At 40.1% G+C, this 22,351-nt stretch overlaps 1 protein-coding gene across 4 annotated transcripts in view; it reads left to right on the top strand.

Annotated features, from left to right (window-relative positions):
• The first annotated feature begins 482 nt into the window (after positions 1-482).
• Positions 483-22,351, top strand: part of ube2f (ubiquitin-conjugating enzyme E2F (putative)) — a 202,353-nt gene continuing 180,484 nt past the window's right edge. Inside the window, exon 1 of one of the 4 annotated variants that reach the window (XM_069934352.1) lies at positions 483-833. The gene's annotated coding sequence lies outside the window, so the exon portion shown is untranslated. The remainder of the gene's footprint in view (positions 834-22,351) is intronic. The other 3 variants (XR_011356456.1, XM_069934355.1, XM_069934354.1) reach the window with 3 other exon arrangements.

Below are 22,351 nucleotides of genomic sequence, written 5' to 3'. Positions count from 1 at the left end.
CCTTGCCTTCTCTTTCTCTGACCGTAATAGGCAGTTCAGGCTATTTCTGCCGATGGCAAATTCAATTTCATGTAATATGACACTGTTTTATTGCATTAACAATAAACCGAATCTTGAAAAATCAAAAAAGGTTTCCGCTCAGTTTTCTTACCGAATTTTCACTTTAACCACATGAAACTATGTAAATGTAAATACATAGTTTTGGCTGTGCGTATGATACTGTCATTTAAAGGTGTAATTTTAATTTTGCTAGTTGTTTATCTCACTACTATTGCCATTACACTCACTGAGATACGTTTATGAGTTAAAAAAAAAATTGCTAAGGATTATGTATGGTCTAGTACGGGAGGAGATCCATGAGGGTCCCAATCCAAATGATAGCACAGCCTTCCCTGTCGGCAGGTGCTCAGGTGGGAACCGCGCATGCGCGCTCTACGTTCTCCTGGACGCTGACGTTCACAGGTCCGGCGCTCTGGATTCTTCCCCCACCACTGCCAACCCGCCAGCCACGAAGCGATCGGTTCCGGGAACCCCCCCCCGAAATACGTCGCTGGCGGAGTTCCGGCACGGCCACTGCTTCTGATTCGCATGAGCTGCTGTTCACGCCGAGATTTGAGGTCTCCCATTCCTGGTCTGGGCGACACGGAAGTGAGGGAAGTATTTTGGAGTAGGACCGGGTGTTATCTTCCGGTGGCGGCCTGTCGGACGGCCCGAGTCTGGGGTCGGCTTGGCGACAGGGACGCAAGCGGTGGAGGAGCCGCTCTAGCGGCTGGTGGCAACTCGAAAGAGGCCGGGGCATGGTGCATGAGTGTCTGGTGCTGTCAGTGGCAAAGGTAGGCCGAGGAAAGCGATCGCCAGCTACCGAACTGTGTTGAGAAGCTGAGGCTCGTGTGCGTGTGCTTGGGTCGGACTCTCGCTCGGTCGTCCCTGCTCGGAGTGACTCCACTTGATGGAGGCTCACTGCCAAGGGCACCAGAGGTTAGGTTCCTTTACGCAGCTGAGCCCCACCTCAGGTCCCTGCGCCACGCCACTGGTCGCACTTCCCTGTCCCTGCTATTTGTGCTCTTTGTTTTCCGCCCGTTAACTGACCCTCGCTGGTCTATTGTCATTCCGACATGAATTTTCCTCAGTAACCTCTTGTGTGGTATTTTACCGAATGACCTTTGAAAGACCAAGTGTACCAAGGTTCCTGAATCTAAATACACAAAGTTATTCACTTCCGAGTCTGTTTCCCCCCCCCCCCCCCGCCTTCAGACCTAATAAAAACAGTTGTTTTTCTTTCTCCGATATTGTCCACTTTTCTAAATGACTTAGAATTGTTAAATTATGGGCTCTAGAATTTCCCTACTAGAGGCTAATGACTGGTCTGTGGTTTTCTGTTTCCCTCCCTACTTGGTGGGAATGTGTTGGGTACTTTCCAGGTTGAGGGAGTTATTTCAATGCCATCATTTTCAAAACCTTAGGATACATCAGTTGCTGAGTATTTTAGTTTTCAGTTATGTTAACTTCCAGAGTACCTTTTTAAACGAATCCTAATTTCTTTAACCTCATTTAAATGTTAATGTCTGTCATCACCCTTTTATTATAGCTTTCCAATCTGCTTAACCCAATTGCTGTATTTTAGCTTTGTCATTTGTTTTGTTTAGATTGAAGAGCCTGGTTTTGGATTAAGCTAAATTACTAACAATCTTCATGTTAAATTATATAATTACCTTCCCACAATGGCTCCTTGATTACAATTATTACAAATTAACCTTTCAGATTGCAAAATTCTATATAAAATAACCTGTTGCCTGACTTCTTAACATACTAATTTGGAAAACTATCTTGAAAACATTTTATCAATTTGCCCTCTAGACAATTACTGCTTATGTGGTTTGCTTTGTCTATACATAAAATCGCCTGTGATCATTGACTGAGCAATACAGCACTGTACAGGACTTTTTCCACTCGAGGTGGTGCCAACCCATATATTCCTTCTTAAAATAAGTGCTAAACTGTCCCTACCCCACAGCTTTTTTTTTTCAAATATGTTGATAACTTCCCAATATGTGTTCAATTTCACTATAGTTTGAGGATTTGTTGCTAACCATGAGCAATGTTTTCTGGCACTTGCTGTTCCTTAATTGCCTAAATTATTCTATTTCTTGAGTTTCAGTTAAGATTCTTTCTTTCTACCAACTTGTTCCATCTTTTATTGGGTAGGTTATTTTTCTTCCTTTTTTAATTTTGATTAACTATTCTAATAATTTGAGGAATATTTTTTTCTTAACTTTGGTCAGAGTTTTGCAACCATGTATCCATAATGGTTATTCTGTTGCATGCATTATTTTCATTTGATCCAACTTTTGGCCTGACTTGTGAATATGAAGAAAGATGACAACATAGTCTCATGGACAATGAAATTAAAAAAAATTTCTTCCCCTTTATTTACATTAAATATAATGCAAATGTTCTCAATATAAATTACAATAATGGTGGTTCTCAACCTTTTTCTTTCCAATCACATCCCACTTTAAGTAACTTCTATGCCATAAGTGCTCTGTGATCAGTAAAAGATTGGCATGTGAGTGGGAAGGGAAGGTTGAGAATCACTGCTCTAGACCCAGTGGTTACTAAAATCGTTTGCTTGAGAAAAATTGTCATTTTCCCATTTCATTTGGCGTTCTGAAACAGTGGGCATAACGAGTCAAACAGTAGTTTTTAAATCTTTTCTTTCCACCCACATACCACCTTAAGCAATCCCTTACTAATCAATCATATGCAAAGGGAATACTTAAAGTGGTAAGTGAGTGGAAAGAAAAAGATTGAGAACCACTGAGTAGCAGCTTGATTATATTACATTTACACAAACAAGGAAGGACAGGAAATGAGTGTTCATACTGAGACACTGCACATAGTGCCTTTTTATTGATATACTATAAGTTAGTTTTTGATGGATTAGTTTTTGATAGATGTACATTTATAAAAACTGAAAACAAACAGAATAGAAATATTTGAAATAACATGCTTGGTCAAGATGGAGTTTGTCCTGTAAGAAGCGTGTAGTAATAAACTGGAATAGGAAAATGTTGTAAGACATTTATTGTCGCCTACTGAATGTACACCAAAATTCTTGTTGCTCCATACAGGCATATATGATACAACTACAACAGTGTAAATTATATTATTACATTTATTGTCATGCACGTGTGATGACATTTGTTGTTTTGTGGCAGCTTTATAGGTGAAAATATTGCTATAAATTACATTTTTGAAAAAAAAACATGAGTGCAAAAAAGAATAGAAATGGTTAGATAGTGTCTGTTGTTCATTGTCCATTCAGAATCTGATGGCAGAGGGGAAGAAGCTGTTTTTGTACCATTGGGTGTTCGTTTTCAGGCTTCTGTATCTCCTTCTTGATGGTGGCAGTGAGAAGATGGTGGGGAGGGTCCTTGATGATGGCGGCTGTGTTTTTGAGTCACCGCCTCTTATAGATGTCCTAAATGGAGTGAAGATTAATGCCCACGATGGCACTGTCCAAGTTCACAACTCTCTGCCATGAGACAGAAAAGAAGATGATAAATATATTTCCGATTTATTGTCAGAGTACATACATGACCTCACATACAATTCTTTTTCCTGCAGGCAAGGCAGAGTTATCATTCATTGGTAGTGCAAGACACTGTACTCAATGTACACATATAAACAAAATAAATATAAACAAATTGTGCTATACAGAGAGGAAAATAAATAAAATGCAGAAGTAAGAGTTCTTAAATGAATCCTTGTTTGAGTTTGTTGTGGAGGGGGTAGTAGTTGCTCCTGAACCTGGTGGTGCGAGTCTTGTGGCACCTATACCTCTTTCCTGATGGTAGCAGCAAGAACATAGTGTGAGCTGGGTATTGGATCCTTGATGATTGCTGCTGCTCTTGATAGTAGGAAGGATTTTGCCTGTGATGCCCTCGGCTGTGTCCACTATCTTTTGCAGGGCATTACGCTCAGGGGTATTGATGACCCCATTGGGGGTGAAGATTATCACAGTGAGTTAATGCAAGATTAATTTAAGATGCTGGTTTTGGTTTCCATGTAGCATGACAAGGAATTTGTGGAGATTTTGCAATGTTCTGGATATCTGTTATTGCTTCACTGAATTAATGTAGGATGTCAGCAGTCTTTTTTTCTATGGAGGAACCAATCATTTAGAAACAAATGTATGACTGTTGCCACAAAATTCCTTGGTTTAGGTGATTGATACAAATCCCTTTCATGTCTTTCTGCACAACTGCTACAAAATTGGAACTATTCCTAATGAGGGGGAAAAAAAGTTTAATTTGTATCTTATTTGTGAATCTTATCTTTAAGAAGGAAGTATTTTGCTTCAGTTTTGATCTTCTGCTCACCTTTTCTCAGAATATTATGAATGTTAAGATACTTGAACTCTTGCAAGGAGATTAATACCTAGTATATGTGGAGTGTAATGTTTAGAATGTGAGCCAACAGAATGAACATTATTAAAGCCTTGAAAATATAAGACTGACTTTCTAATGATATCTGGAGGTTATTGAATGAAAATTATTTAACACAGACTGAAATTACCATTCAAAGCTCATTCTCAGATTCCAAATGTCAAGTTCAAGTATATCCAGCAGTGATAGTTAGCTCCAGGATACAGTTTCTTTTCCTTGTGTCTTGCATAAATAATTTTTAATAATGCGACAGAGGAGATTGTTTTATTATAGCAATGAATTAATTATTTTGGAACTTTTAAATAAGATTAATGTTTTAAGTTCCACCAAAGCAAGCAATAATTTCACAGTCTGCCAAAAATGACAACTTTACAAAAAGCATCTGATGAGGATGGCCTGATCCTTTCACTTCCCTGTCAATTTTTTTAATGAACTAATGTATTTTTGAAAATTACCATTCCCACACACTTTGTGAGGTCACTGCTCAAGGATGATCTCAATAGTTACAAAGTAAAATTAATCTCTCTCCCACTCCAATTTCTAACTCCCTACTGCAACATGCAGGATAAGTAGACCAGAAGGAAATTAGAGACAAGAATGGATCTTGACTGAATTGCCTCAAGACAGTGAGAGTGGGCCAAAGTGTACTAGGAATCAGAGGGGGTTCTATTGTCAGAATTGTGACCCTGTATTTGTTAAGTGGAAGAGTGGAGAGAAACTCCTATCCATGTGAAGTGGTTCATGTAAATGTCCATTCAAAACAAAGCATTTCTTCTGTAGGACGGGTTTACTCTGTTCATTCAAAGGGCATCTGTTGGAATGATGCCCAGTTTTGGTAGGGAGAAGACAACATCTGGGTGTTAGAATGTTTTTTTTAGAGAGACAAACTGTTGAGAACTTAAAAATTGAGAAGCTGATGGGAACTGCAGCTGGGAATTTCTGATCAAAAGGGAATATGGTGGGAATATTCTATTTTAAACTTGTTAAGGCTGTTAAGTTTATAGCATCTCTTTGCAATTAAATTTTGTTCGTCCGAGTCCCAATCTCTTTCCTCATAATTCTGAAAATTATTTTCCCCAGGATGCATATTCATTTTCCTTTTGAAATCTCTGATTCTCTATAAATGTAGTGAAACAATGAGTTCCAGATTATAACCACTTTGCAAATTAAACCTTTTTATCTTTATCACTTCATATTTTCTATGGTTTTAAATGTATATTTTGCTTAAAATGTCCATCATAAATGGGTGGCATGGTTAACGCAGAGGATTGTACAACACTATTACAGAGCCAGAGACCTGGGTTCACTTACGGTCTGCTGGAAGGATTTTGTCTCTTCTCCCCATGTCTGTATGCTCCAGTTTCCTCCCACCTTTCAAAACCTATGGGAGATCAAGGTTAATTGGGGTATTTCAGCGGCATGGGCTCATAGACCGGAAGTCCTGTTACCATGCTCAAAAAGAGCAGAATGACCTGCCTCATTGACTATTGGCTGGTGGCACTTGCATCTTCAGCAACAAAATGCTTTGAGAGGTTGATTATGGAACAATCATGTTTTCTCAGGAAGGACCTGGACCCCCTTCAGTTCACCTAATTTCAAAACTGTCAACAGTAGATACCATCTTACTGTTCCTCCACTCTCTGTGAGATCAACAGGAACACAAGAACACCTATTGTTCATTGACTACAGCATGTAAAACCACCATACTAGTAAAACTAATAATCAAGCTCATGGATTTGGGACTGCTTAATCATTGGAACTGGATCCTCAATTTCTTCATTATCAGACCCAATCAATGTGTATCGACAACATCACCCCCTCCTCGCTAACCATCAACATAGTGGCATCTTCTCCCACTAGATGACGAGCTCCTCCTAGAATTCCATTTGCAACTAATATCTTCACTACATGAAACATCAAGGAAAGGACAAATATATGGATTTCATTGATCTTTCAGATGATTTTGACTCTCAGCCAAGACACATTGAGGAGAGAGTTGATGTTAAGGCATTAACTTCTCCAGTTTCTGAAAGTCTGCTTTCCATTTGCCCTCCCTTCCCTTTCCATTTGTCTTCCTTCCTCTAGCTCCAACCCATTTCCTATTTGTTCACAGAGTCATCCTCCTCCTTGCTGGTGTGCCCTCCTGCCTTTGGAACTGTCCTCCTCTCTCCAACCCCTCCCCCCCACCCTATTGCTCGGGTGCCTGCCCACATTTTGTCATACTTTGATGAAGCTCAAGCCTAAAACTTTGGCTATGTATCCTTGTTTTTGCTACGTAGAGTACACTGTTTGCTGAATTTCTCCAGTGTGGTTTTACTTCAATCATGGTATCTGCAGTGTTTCATGCTTTAGATTCAGATTTATTGTCATATATATACATTTATATATTTATATATACATTTATATACATGACATCACATAGAACCCGGAGATTCTTTTTCCTGCAGACAAGGCAGAATCAGTGCAAGAAAAAACTGTACACAATGTACATATGCAAACAAGTAAAGAAATATAAACATCTGTGCAATACAGAGAGGGAACAAAAATCAATCATGCAAAAGTAAGAGTCCTTAAATGAGTCCATGATTGAGTTTATTGTTGAGGAGTCTGATGGTGGAGGGGGAGCAGCTGTTCCTGAATGTGGTGGTGCAAGTCTTGTGACACCTGTACAGGTACCTCTTTCCTGATGGCAGCAGTGAGGACAGATCGTGTGCTGGGTGGTGTGGATCCTCGATGATTGCTGCTGCTCTCCAATGGCAGCGTTTCCCCCAAAGATTTTCTGGTATGAGTGTCCCTATACCAGACCATGATACAGGCGGTTAGCACACTTTCCACCACACAAGTGAAATTTGCTAGTGTTTCCATTGTTATACCAAACCTCCACAAACTCCTGATGTGCTTTCATAGAACCAAAGAATGCTACAGCATGGAAAACAGGACATTCGGCCCTTCTAGTCTGTGCCAACCATTATTCCGCTAGTCCCATTGACCTCCCCCATTCCATAATCCTCCAGACCTCTCCCATACATGTATCTATCCAATTTATTCTTTAAACTTGAGATCGAGCCCACATTCACTACATCAGATGGCAGCTCATTCCACACTCCCACCACTCTCTGAGTGAAAAACCTTCCCCTAATGTTCCCCCGAAACTTTTCCCCTTTCAGCTTTAAAGCTTGACCTCTTGTATTTATCTCCCCTAATCTTAAGTGGAAAAAATCTACTCGCATCCACTCTGTTCATACCTGTCATAATCTTATAAACCTCTATCATATCTCCCTTCATTCTTCTTTGCTCAAAGAAATAAAGTCCTAACCTGTTTAATCTTTCCCTGTAACTCAACTCCTGAAGATCCGGCAACATCCTAGTCAATCTTCTCTGTTCTCTTATCCTTCCTGTAGTTAGGCAACCAGAACTACACACAATATTCTAAATTTGGCCTCACCAATGTCTTAAACAACTTCAACATAACATTCCAACTCCTATACTGAAAACTTTGATTTATAAAGGCTAAGATGCCAAAAGCTCTCTTTACAACCCTGTCCACATGTGACATCACCTTCAGGGAACGATTTATCTGTATTCCTAGATCTCTTTGCTCCTTCACACTCCTCAGTGCCTTACCATTTATTGTGTATATCCTACCTTGGTTTGCCCTTCCAAAATGCAACATTTCACATGATGCCTGAAACGTCAATTCTGTATTTTTACCTTTGCTACATAAAGGAGACTGTTTGACCTGCTGAGCTTCTCCAGCATTTCGTGTTTTTAACCTCACACAATGCCATTAACGTGTTGGGTTCAGGGAATATTATCCAAGATCATGACTCCCAAGAACTTAAATTTCCTCACCCTCTCCACCTCTGATCCCCAGTGATCACTGGATTGTACACATCTGTTTTTTTCTTCCTGAAGTCAACAATAGCTCTTTGGTTTTGGTGTGAGGTTGTTGATGCACTGTTCGGACGAGTTTTAAATCTCCCTCCTCTATGCTGACTCATTGGCAAATTTGTAGATGGTGTTTTTGTCATACTGAGCCACATAGTCATAGGTGTAGGCTAAAAATGCAGCCCTGTGATGCTCCAGTATTGATGGGGATTCTCACCAATCCTTGCAGATTGTGGTCTGTAGTTGAAGAAATCAAGGATCCAATTACACAGTTGGGTGTTGAGTCCAGTCTTGGAATTTGCTGATCAGTGTTGAGGGCATTTTGTTGTTAAATGCTGAACTGTAGTTGATAAAGAGCATCCTGATGAATGCATCTTTGCTATCCAGGTGCACCAAGGCTTTGTGCAGAGCCAGTGAGATGGCATTCACCGTAGACTTGTTTCTATGATAAGTGAACTGGAACGGATCCATGTCACTGCTCAGACAGGATATGATACACTTCAGCACCAGGCTTTCAAAACACTTCTTCACTGTTGATGTGAGTGCGACAAGTTGATAGTTATTTAAGTAGGTTACCACACTCTTGGGCACAGGTATGATTGATACCTATTAGAAACAGATGGGTACAATGCTCTGTTGGATGTTGAAGGTATCTAAATAAGTTGGTAGGTTAGTCAGCACAGATTTTTAATACTCAGCTGGGTATTCAGTCCAGACCAGATGCTTTCCTCAGATTCATTCTCCTGAAGGTGGTCTGCATATCATCCTTCGATATAGACAGGAAAGGATAATCAGGGAACATGGGGGTGCACAGTGGTGGTTCTTTCTTATTCTTGTGGTCAATTTGGACATATTCTCATACATTGATGAGAATGCTTTGGAAATTCAATGCCATTTTTGTATTTGCAACATGATAACATCAAAGCTTCAATCCATCACAAATCCAATTCATGCAGCCAAACTGAATGAACTCTATTTACTGTACTGTTATGGATCTATGCTAATAGTAATAATTAGGTTAAGGTTAGTTATATTTCTTATAAAAATGTCTTAGTAAATTAAATTATAGAGTTAAAATATTGTATATGTATTCTTAGCTGGTACAGGGTCACTGCACATTTACAGAGAACCATTGTACTCTGAGAAGAGAGTTCATTCTCAGTCACAGCGTCTTGGAAAGACATCTAATGGATCTGAAGTGGTTCTTAATTATTGAAGAACAATGGAGTGTTTGCTTTATTAAAAACTGAAGTATCTAAGTACTCAATAAGAACTGCTGAGGAAGCCATTTGTTTTTAAACAAAACCACTTAAGCCTCTTGAACAGAGATGAGGTCAGAGGTTGTTATGGATAGGAAGTGGTTTTGAAAAAAGAACAGAATTTTGGTAGAAATAAAACTGATAGTCATGTGGTTTCCAAGAATTGGACTGACCTCATTGATGATGTAACTGTCACATGATTTGGAGAAATATATTATTGAATTCAGACATTTTTGGATCAGTTCAGTTTGGAGAGTACAGAAGTCAAAACCCTGTGACACACGGGTTGGAACATTGTGAAAGACAGGGTTGAATTACAGTAACCAGAATAGGTGCTGTTGTGTGTTACTCTTGGGAAAAGGGGAATACAGAATAAGTGGCTTTTGAAATAGAAAGACCACTTCTCTATCTTTTGGAAAAGAGGACAGAATTCTATTGGCTAATTTTTGTATGGCCACTTTGTTTTAACCCTTGTCTGGGTTTCTGACTTTATCGTGGAAGAAAATAGCCACATTTGTTGCCTCTTTGAAAAGAGGGCAGATTCTTTTTGAATATTTTATTTATAATTTTTCACATAGGCCTGTACAGTCATATACCGTGTCCTGCCAACGATGGCAGTTCACAATCTCATATACATGTACATGTATTCCTTTTTTCTATGACTATATATACAAACCCGCTCTCATGCGCGTGCCCCGCTCCCACACGCATTTTGGTTTGACCATGTTGAAATTGCAGCCATTTTTATTCATAGTTCTCCCATTTCAGGACACTATAATGTTTGAGATATTTGGCTTCACAGGTGCTTGTGATGACTCAGATATGTTTAATTACTTCATTGGTGCAGGTATAAGAGAGCTAGGCTTGCTTTGAATCACTTCTGGAGTCTAGAGTTACCATTTTTCAACATGATGACCAGAGTTGTGCCAATGAAAGTCAAAGAAGCCATTATGAAGCTGAAAAACAAGAATAAAACAGTAAGAGACAGAACCCAAATGTTAGAATTACCAAAATCAACAGTTTGGAACATCATGCTCCGGAACTATGAGAAATACAATAAACACGAGGATACGCATGATACAATATAATTGGTTACACAGGCTATACACCACGCCCAAAAAGTTAAATAAATGGGACCCAACAGTATCAGACAGATGTTTTCGTTGGAAGAAGGAAATGGGAACAACAGTACATGCAATTTGGGCATGTGAGAAAGTGGAAAAGTTTTGGGAAGATCTAAACCAGGTATTAAATAAAATCACAAAAAGCAACATACCAAAAAATCCAGAGATCTTTCTTCTAAGTAATACAAAATCTTGGACTCGATTTGGATGGAGCACAAAAAAGATTTATTATGATAGCCTTAGCTGTAGCAAAAAAATGTATTGTGTCAACCTGGAAATTACAAGATAGCCTGAAAATACAGCAATGGTACATAGAAATGAATAAATGTATTCCATTGGAAAAAATAACATATAATTTAAGAAATAACATCACAGTATTCGAACAAATTTGGGAACCGTACATGGAACACAACAAAGAGGGCCTACCGTGGACCTCCACCACCTAAAATGACAGAAGGAGAAGACGAAATGAACTGACCCAGTGTGTAAAAGTAGAAGACACAAATTTCTTGTTTATTTTCATTGTGTGATGACATTGTTTAATGGGTTTAATGTATCATATATGTTGAACGTTGAGTGGGTGGGGAGGGGGTTGAAGGAGGGAGGGAAGGGAGGGGGAAAAAGGAGAGAAAATGACACTTTGTATATTCAAGAGGGAAATTTTTGTGTGTATGGTTCTTAGTGTGTATAAAAAAAAAAAAGAAAGAATATACTGGTGAGCTCAGTAATCGCAAAGGGACTGGTATTTCAAGGAAGGTGCTGAAAAATCTACCCCAGCTATGTTATCTGTGTTTACTCAATTCAGCTCTTTCTCTGGATATAAATTAAACCTTCATTAAAGTGAATTTTTCCTGATTAATATGCAGGTCCCTATCTACACTTAAGTTCCATTAGATTGTCAGAGATAATTAGAGGTTAAAATTACTAAACCATTTAAAGATTTATATAAACTCAAATTTTCTCCTCCATTCAAGTATGTGAGGTAGTCTTTTTTGAAATAGTCTCCCTAATCATTATCTTTAATAGGTCGTATTAATAGAGTTAAAATTATGATATTAGCTGTGGTGTAAATCTACTGGTGGGACATCGAGCAGGCTGATGAGATCACGGGGCGGGACTTCCGGATCATGGAGAGAGAGAGAGAGAGAGAGAGAGAGAGGTTCAGAACTAGCAGGGAAAAGCCTGCAGATGTAGATATTCACTAAGTATATTGTAAAATAAAACAAGCTCCTAATGCAACTCCAGCCTCAAGGTAATTTTTATAACAAGTGTGTCTGAACCCAACACAACATGGTGTCAGAAATTGAATTTTGAGCCACTGAGAGAAGGACAGACTGAAAGGATAAAAGCGAAAGAGGTGAGTTGAACATGTGGAGGCACCCTGATTGGGAGTGGCAGCTCCTCCAGTGGTGACTTTCACAATAAAACCTCCAGAACCCTTCGACTTCTTAAAGTCATAGAAGTGGGAGAAGTGGATAAGAAGATTAGAGCATTTCAAATTGAAAGTAATTTAATTCCTCTGAAGCTAACTAGGTGAATATGCTAGTATATTGCATGGGGGGGGGCAAGGCTGATGACGTGCTACGAGGCCTAGACTTAACAGGCGTGCAGCAATACAATGCAGAACGGAGAGGGTTTGATTATTATTTTGTGCCTCAGAAGAATGGGCAAAATTTAACAAGAGAGTGAAGCAGCCTGTAGAAATAGTAGACACGTTCATTCCAGCCTTGTTCGCTCTGGAAGAGAACTGCGAGTATGGGGATCTGCACAATGAACTTTTACACGACAGACTAGTAGTGGGTCTAAGAGATTCGTCGCTGTTGGAGAGGATGCAACTCGACAAAGGCCTCATCCTCATGAAAGCAGCAGTCACAATGGCTAGACAGAAGCGATAAAGCAGCAGCAAACCGACTTGCAAGAAATGTGTGCAAGCCAACTAGCAGGAGACGCAGTGCAACTTTAGAGGAAGACAGCAGAAGTTTAAAGGCAAAGGGCAGACGCCAGTACTGTAAAGAGTTAAAACAATGATGCAGAGCACAAGACATGCCCCAAGTGTGAAAACTACTGTTCCACCCAGCATTTCAATACCCAGACAGGAGTGTAGAATACTACAACTGCGGCAAACAAGGACACTACAGAAAAGTCTGTAGGTCAACCTGTATGGTGAATGAGGTAGCGGAGGATGTGGACAGATTGTTCTTCGGAGAAATAGCATCAGGCGAGGAGCTCTGGATGACCAACGTTAACATAGGAAGGCAGCAAAGCGACCTTCAAAATCGACACAGGCCAATGTTACAGCAGGTGTTTAAAAGAATTATATGCGGAGACGGCAAGCTAGGAAAAACACAGAATCCACTCTATGGTCCGGGGGGAGTGAAATTGATGGTCCTGGGATCGGCAAAAATAACTGCTCTCATACAGAGAGAAGTACCACAGAAGAAGTGTATGTGGGAGAGACTTACAAGTGGCGCTGTTGAGCAGACCAGCTTCGGTGAGACTCCAGCTAGTGGCCAGATTGGACGCTCTAGACCAGGAGATGGTCAGGAAGGTATATCCCAAACTTTACAATGGACTTGGGCTGATGTCAAACCATTTTCACTGAAGGTACCTCGAAGGGTCCCATTGCTGCTCATGGGCAAAGTGAAGAGAGAGCTTGAAAGAATGGAGAAGCTTGGAGTTATCAGCGCATAGAAGAGCCTACAGGAAGGTGTTGCGGCATGGTGTTAGCAATGGAAAAGAATAAAGTTGTGTGGACTTGACACCCTTGAATGGATCAGTGCGCAGAGAAAAGGTTATACTTCCTTTGGTGGATCAAACCCAAGGCATGCTCACTGGTAATTAATATTTTATTAATTTGGATGCAAACATGGGATTTTGGCAAAATCTTTTGTCTAAAAAATCAGCTCTCTACATAACATTCAGCCGTTACTATTTCCTATCTCCTCTGTCCCTGAATACTTCCAGAACAGAATATTGACCGAGGTTACTGCAGGCCTGGAAGGAGTTGTCTGCCACATGGATGATATCCTCATTTGGGAGACCATGAGGGACCAACACGATGCAAGGGTCCATGCAGTCCGAGAATGAGCAGAAAAGGCAGGGGTCACTCTCAACATGGCTAATTATGAGTTTGGAAGGAGGCAGGTGAAATTTCTAGGGTACATCATCTCAGTGGATGGCATGAGACCAGATCCATACAAGACAAGCTGTGCAGAACATGAAGGAGCCCACAAACATTAGTGAGCTCAGATGTTTTCTCTGTATGGTGAACCATAACATAACATAACAATTACAGCACGGAAACAGGCCATTAGGCCCTTCTAGTCCGCACCGAACCAAACACCCCTTTCTAGTCCCACCTCCCTGCACAATGCCCATAACCCTCCATCTTCTTCTCATCCATATACCTGTCCAACCTTTTCTTAAATATTACAATTGACTCCGCCGCCACTATTTCTCCCGGAAGATCATTCCACACGGCTACCACTCTCTGAGTAAAGAAGTTCCCCCTCATGTTACCTCTAAACCTCTGCCCCTTAATTCTTAACTCATGTCCTCTTGTTTTAATCTTTCCTCCTCTTAACGGAAATAGTCTATCCACATCCACTCTGTCTATCCCTTTCATAATCTTAAATACTTCTATCAAATCCCCTCTCAACCTTTACGCTCCAAAGAATAAAGACCTAATCTGTCCAATCTCTCCCTATACTCTAGATGCTTAAACCCAGGTAACATTCTGGTAAACCTTCTCTGCACTCTCTCCACTCTGTTTATATCCTTCCTATAATTAGGCGACCAGAACTGCACACAGAACTCCAAATTAGGCCGCACCAACGTCTTATACAATCTCAACATCACCTCCCAACTCCTATATTCCATGCAATGATTGATAAAGGCCAGCATACTAAAAGCCTTCTTCACCACCCTATTCACGTGAGTTTCTACCTTCAGGGAACGATGTACCGTTACTCCTAAATCTTTCTGCTCTTCTGTATTCCTCAATGCTCTCCCATTTACCACGTATGTCCTATTCTGATTCTTCTTACCAAAATGAAGCACCTCACACTTATCAGCATTAAATTCCATCTGCCATTTTTCAGCCCACTTTTCTAAGCAGCCCAAATCCCTCTGCAATCCTTGAAAACCTTCTTCATTATCCACTATTCCACCTATCTTAGTATCGTCTGCATATTTACTAATCCAACTAGGGAAGTTCATACCAAACCTGGCTGAAAAGGACAAACCACTGAGAGACCTGTTGCCCAAGGAAAACCAGTGGAGCTGGGGACATGAGCAACAGAGGACATTTAGTAATCTTAAGGGAGAGCTATCATCCACACCGTACTTCAGTTGTATGATCCAAATAGGCAACTGAGAATATCAGCTGACGCTTCATCATATGGACTGGGAGCAGTATTACTACAGAAGGATGGAGACCATTGATCACTAGTTACTTACGTTCCCAGATCACAAACAGAAACAGAGCAACAGCACGCGCAGCTGGTAAAAGGGGCATTGGCTCTGACTTGGGCCTGCAAGAGATTCAACCATTTTATTTTGGGATTACATTTCGAGTTGGATACAGACCACAAACCACTTGTGAGTCTACTAGGTGGGCAAGCACTGGATTCGCTGCCACCACAGATACAGAGGTTCAGAATGAGGCTGATAAGATCTCACGCACACCTGGGAAGAACCTCACTCTCTCGCTCCCCACTACAAGACAGAACCACGAGTGCTGACAAAGATGGTGATGGAAAACCTCCTAACAAGTGACAGATACTTGACAGAGCTCTGAGAGCAACTATGCACTGACTGTGTGCGCGCAGGTCATGAAATACTGCATTGGAGGCTGGCCAGACGGAAACCAGTTATAAGGACCAGTCAAACACTACTGCAAGAGAGGGCCGTTCTGAGTGTGCACAATGGACTACTCCTGCATGGTACAAGATTAGTTATTCCAGCTAACATGCGGAACGAGGTACTCAAGAAAATATACGAGGGCCACCAGGAGGTTGTAAAGTGCCGGGAACGTGCCAATCAAACAGTGTGGTGGCCATGTCTGAGTAATCAAATAAGTGAGATTGTCTTGAGGTGCAGAGAGAACATCCAGGATAAGAGAACTGCTGATGTCGAGTAAATTCCTTGACAGGCCATGTCAAAAACTTGGCGTAGACTGATTTACTCTTGGAGAGAACACATACTTACTAGTGGTGGACTATTTCTCTAGATTCATAGAAATAGCACAACTCAGCCTGACACGAACTACCGATGTAATTGTTCATTTAAAATCAATGTTTGCACGGCATTCCAGAGACATTAGTAAGCAAAAATTGTCCACAATTCTCTGAACAAAACATGAAGCATTTGCAGCAGATTACGGGTTCGAGCATGTGACCAGTAGCCCTAAGTATCCACAAAACATTGGTGAGGCAGAGCAAGCAGTACAAACAGTGAAGAACCTGCTCAAGAAAGCAAAAGACCCTTACTGTGCACTATTGGTGAACAGAGCCACACCACTGAGCAACGGCTACAGTCCAGCCCAATTGCTAATGGGACATCACCTTCACACGGCTCTACTAACCCTGCCAGAGCGGTTACAACTGGAACTCCTAGACCTGCTACAATTCCAGGACGAGGAGAGGGAGAAGAGGTGTAAGAATGCGAAGTGGTATTAGGAGAGACACCAAATTAGTGACTTGGAAAAGCTGGCACCAGGAGATGAGGTGTGGATCTCTGATGCAAGACAGCAAAGCACAGTAACGTCCGTGCACCACAGCCCATGGTTGCACATGGTTAGTGGACCATAAGGGACACTGAGACGAATTCGCTAACATCTCGCTCCTATACCAGCAACAAGAGCACTGACTGGAAATGGACACTCCTGCAAAGGCAGGTCCAGAGACTCTGCCAACTGAAACACAGAGTTTGCCTGGCATAATAAGCACAAGGTCTGGACAAGAAGTAAGGAGACCACAGAGACTGAATCTGTAGAGACTGTAAAACACCCAGAGTCAAGAAAGACTTGTGTATTGTAAATGTTGTATGTGTAGTTGTATTGGAATGCGTAAAGGTAACTGAAGCGGGTGAAGCCGCAGAAAAGCGGGCTTTGAACGCAAAGTAAGGGGGATATGGTGTAACACCATTGGTGGGACATCAAGTAGATCACTGACGCCATGGGGCGGGACTTCCGCATCTTGGAGAGAGAGAAGGACTCAGGACTAGCAGGGAAAAGCCTGTGCATGTAGATATTCACTAAGTGAATGGTAAAATAAAACAAACTACTAATGTGACTCCAGGCTCAAGGTTATTTTTATCGTGTTGGTCTGAACCCAACGCGACATTATCTATGTTTTTATAACTATTTCAAGCGATTCAAGTTTTCGTCCTGATAAAGATGGTGGTATGGTCCTACCTAATTTTAGATTTTATTACTGATCTGTTAATATTCATCATCTAACTTTTTGTATTTTTTTTATTCTGACTAATTTGGATCATCCATTAAGGACAGACTTAGAATTGAAATCTATATTTAGTGACCTCTTTTTATTGGGTGCCTCTCTTCCATTTAGTTTTTCCAAGATCAATAAGGATACACGAATCCAATGCTCAAACATGTATTGCAAATCTGGTTCCAATTTAGGACATTTTAATTAATTTTTTTGTTTTATCTCGTGCTATCTCTCATAATAATTTTTTTTGACCATCAATCTTTATATGGAAAATGAAAATATTATTTCTTTTGAAAATTTATTTAAGGAAGATTGGTTAATGTCTTTTGAACCACTGTCAAGTAAATATGACTCACCAAATATTCCTTTTTTAGATATTTATAGATTAGAAATTTCTTAAATACCATATTACTGGACTTTCCATTTGTATATCCACCAGATCTCCAAATCCTTCTCAGAAAGGATTAATTGGAATAGTGTAAGATAGATTATTGAAATTACTCCAGTATTACATGATAAGATTAAAATAGGCTTGGGAATTGGAACTTGCAAGACACTTATCAGAGGATCTATGGGACAAGATTCTTAAAGTGGTGAATATATCTTCAATATATGCCTGACATTCATTAATTCAATTCAAAGTGGTGCATCGGGTTCACATGTCCAAAGATAAATGGGCTTGTATTTTTTCTAATATTAATTCTACTTGTGACAGATGCAAATCTGATATTGCTACATTGCCACGTGTGTTGGTCTTGTCCATCCTTAGAAATCTATTGGAAAGAAATTTTTAGCATCCTTTCAACTGTATTTCAGGTGGAGCTGCGACCCAAACCAATAACTGCTCTTTTTGGGAGTTACTGAACCAGACATAGAGAGTTTTTCTGTACCAGTGTTCCAATCGTTCTCTTATATTATGTCCTGATTTAGTTCAGAAAAAATTAGTTATGTATTTGATTTCATTGGTGAAATTTGAAGATACATGGTGACCTTTTTATGCCTTACTTTTATTTGATGTAAATGTTTTTAATGTGATTAGATGTACTCCCTCTTCAAGATGAGATACGTTCTTACCTTTGTTTTTTGATTCATGGTATATATAACTCTCAGGATAGCTTTTTTTCAGTAGAGTAGGTTAAATGGGCTTTTTTATGTAATAATATTTTTTGATGTCTTTGTCTTCACCCTATGGCAGTGGAGAGGAGCAAGTTTACATTGTTTGAAGTTTTATCTTTAAATACACACACACACACACACACACACACACACACATATCTGATTTTTCAATTTTGTTCCCTTTTCATTATACTGTATTTATTATAAAACCAATAAAAAAGATTGAAGAGAGAGGTTGAAAAACAAGAATAAAACAGTAAGAGACATCACCCAAACCTTAGGATTACCAAAATTAACAGTTTGAAGCATCATTAAGAAGAGAGCGAACTGGTGAGCTCAGTAATCGCAAAGGGACTGGTATTGTTAAAGTTGAGCTCCTGTCAGGGTACAAAAAGGCTCGGTAACAAACCACAAAGTCCAAAACATAGTCTTCATTGAGTCAAGCCAGCAGGAATGAGGGGTACCAGTGCTAGGTAGACAGAGTCACCTCACTAGTACTGTTTGAACCTCATTCAAAGACCACAGCCACAGGGTACAATATTTAAGGCATTTTCCTGCATATAAATTGGATAACATTTCTGCAGTATTCCAAGGAAGAGGTCCACAGATCAGAAACACTTCAGGAGGCAGATGTGGATATGTCAATGAATACTGTCTGCAGAAGACTTCATGAACAGAAATACAGAGGCATCACTGCAAGATGCAAACCATGGCAAAGACGATCTGCTTTGGATCTTAGCTCTTGCCATCACTCTGATTCAGGTTAATCTTGGTCTCCTCTGTTCACAAGATCTTGTCTGGAATTCTCTAGGCTATTTTAGATAATTCTTGGGAAATTTTAATCTGGCAGTTCTTTCTGTGGCTAACAAGTAGTTTACATCTTGCAGTATAGCCTCTGTATTACTTCTGTGGACAGTAGTCATCGACACCTGCCTTCTGAAGAGCGTTTCTGACTCATTGGACTTTTGTTTGGGGATTTTTCTTCATTATAATGAGAACTCTGTCATCAGGAGTGGAGGTCTTCTTTGGAATACCAGTCCCTTTGAAATTACTGAGCTCACAAGTATGCTATTCCTTCTTATGTTCCAAACAGTTAATTTTGGTAATCCTAAGGTTTGGGTGATGTCTTTTACTGCTTTATTCCTGCTTTTCAGCCTCTTAATGGCTTCTTTCACTTTAATTGACACAATTCTGGTATCAGCTTTCTGATACCTGCACCAATAAAGCAATTAAACATACCTGAGTAATCACAAGTTCCTGTGAAGCCAAATGTCCCAAACATTATGGTGCCCTGAAATGAGGGGACTATGTCTAAAAAGCACTGTAATTTCTACATGGTCAAACCAAAATGTAAACAAATAACGTTCAATAAAATCTGGAATGTGCACTTTAATTACATGTGAATTGTTTGATTACAAATTTAAATCTGTGGAGCACAGGGGCAAATAAAGGAAAAAAAAAGTGTCTTTGTTCCAAACATTTGGAGGGCACTGTTTTTCAGAAAGCAAGGGTCCATTAACATCTTTTCACTGCTGATGCCAACCTGCTCCAGGCTAGCTTTACCTCCCTCTCATCCCACACCTACTTATCAAGCTCCATAGTAAACAGATTCACAAATTATCAATTCAATATCTTCTCCATCTCCTCTTACTGTTATTGCTATGGGTTTCAAAGCTAAATTAAATAGTAAAGGGCTAAGTGGACAACCCTGTCTAGTACTTTGAAATTACCTAAAAAAAATGAAGATTTTTTATTATTCGTAATTACAGCAGTGTCTGGATCTTGATAAATCAAATTAATCCAAGAGATAAAACCAGGGTTGAAATCAAATCCTTTCAAAATGTCAAATAGATATTTCTATTCCATTCTATCAAAAGCCTTTTCTCCATCTAATGACACAACACATTTTGGAGCTTTATGTGATGGGGATAAAATTATATTAATTAATCTATGCATATTAAAGTGTGAATATGGATGCTTTCTAAATCCTGTTTTGTCTATAGAATTCTAAGGAAGAATTTTTTTCTAATTTATTAGCTAAAATCTTAGAAAGAATTTTAGAATCAACATTCAGTAATAATATTGGTCTATAGTGTGAGAAACAGAAGTGCCTTCACAGATTTCGCTCGAGACAAAAATTGAGAACAAAGAACATTTATTGTACAACAGTGCAAAGTTGGGTGCTTCCCTTTACCATGGGAATACACACACATACTGGGGCTCACCCAACTTTTATACAGTTCATTTCAGTGTAGAGATACCCTCCACCCTTAACATTCTTCTGCCTCCTGGATTGGTTTGGCATTTGGTAATTCTGTCTGCCTATGTGCAGTTCTTGTAAACTTGAAAGACCATGGGGTATCCTGTCTGGGTCCCATCATGTCATTGTCCTTATTCATGAATTTGCCTTTGTTCTTGTTCAAACATCTCAACCCCCAGGAGTTACTAATTCTATATGCAGAATTTGCTAATTCTTTCTATCACTATAAGACCTTTCTTCTATTATACTTGTGTAACCCTTCCTCACACTCTTATCAGAATTCATCCCTATTCAGCACTTACTTAACTTCCTCTAGTCTAGTCTATTATTCTTTATTTCATTTTCATACTAACTTTACTTCCTATAATCTATTATCTCTCACAATCCCCACTTTTTCTTTAGCTACGCTTAGTAAATTCTCAACTGGAAACTTGGTCTTTTTCCCAGCGAGTCAGTAAACGAACTGTAATCTCAGCATCATCAGACGGAGTTTGGGAAACATACATCCTTTGGGTTGTAGTGATCTGACGAAGGGTCCGTTGAATTAAACACTGCACACAAGTCATTAGGCAGGGAAGTTTCATGATGGCTTAAAGGCAAAGGAGGAAAAACCCAACACCCAACCCCAACCAACCAATTTTCCCCTGCAGCCGCTGCAACCGTGTCTGCCTGTCCCGCATCGGACTTGTCAGCCACAAACGAGCCTGCAGCTGATGTGGACTTTTTACCCCCTCCATAAATCTTCGTCCGCAAAGCCAAGCCAAAGAAAAGAAGAAGAAGTAATGAGTCCAACTGCTATAAGGGCTGTGTGTATCCACCTCCAGTCACCAGTAAAAAGTTCAACTGCCTGACCATTGTGACCGTTGTCATCAATCGATCTTCCACAAACACTGCCCTCAGCAGCTAACAAGTAATCGAGAGCCAGGCGGTTTTGATAAGCTGTAGCTCGTATCTGTCGTTGTCTTCAGCCAATAAATCCAAGGCCATCGCTGTCTGTTTGGTGATAATCTTCAAAACTGCCTGGAGTCTGGTTAAACTGTTTAAATGCCAAACAGCTGTGATATTCTGGAGCAGCTTGAGCCGTTTACAACTCGAATCCCCCTTATAGTGATTGCCTTTAGCCTTCCGAATGTATTCGTGACCCAAAGGATGATTTACAAGATGCCAAGTTTGGGGGGAGCGTTTATTGTTACCTAACCTGTGAGTAGAAGCTTGTCTGCGAGCATTAGCATATATACCCACTTCATCCCTACTCCAGGTATAGCCCTGACTAATGTTCTGCCTATCATTTTTCCACCATCTTCTATGTACCATATTTTTAGCACTCATCTCTTTAATATCTGTAGAGGCCAGGACGCCTACCCAATCCACTCCCCTAGGGCAGGTCTATTTCCCTGGTCCATGTTGGGATCCTAAATTAAACCATACTAAATAAGGTACCCCACTATGAATAGAGTCTATACCTGTGCCCTGTCTGCATTCTAAAGGTAAACTTGTCCATTCCTCAAAGTAATTATCACCTCTGCTGCCCCTATTCCAGGAGGACTTAATACATTGTGTACAATTGGGTGGTTTCCCAAAAATTGGGAACCAGCAGAAAAACAATACAGCAAATAATAAAAATAACATTACAGCACTTTTTCCTGGCGTAGCGTAACTTTCAGACCAGAAGGATGCGAGACTGCACACCAGGTGGAGGGTGTATTATGAACGTCTTTAGTTCGTGGGTTAGCTCGTGTAATGCGTTGTATGTGAGTCCACCCCTTTTCTTTTGTTCGCACTGCAGTGTCTGTAATCAGAAGTA

Source organism: Narcine bancroftii, chromosome 4 (genome assembly GCF_036971445.1).
Source record: "Narcine bancroftii isolate sNarBan1 chromosome 4, sNarBan1.hap1, whole genome shotgun sequence".
Lineage (NCBI taxonomy): Eukaryota > Metazoa > Chordata > Chondrichthyes > Torpediniformes > Narcinidae > Narcine > Narcine bancroftii.
This window is presented reverse-complemented; position numbering and strand designations above follow the sequence as displayed.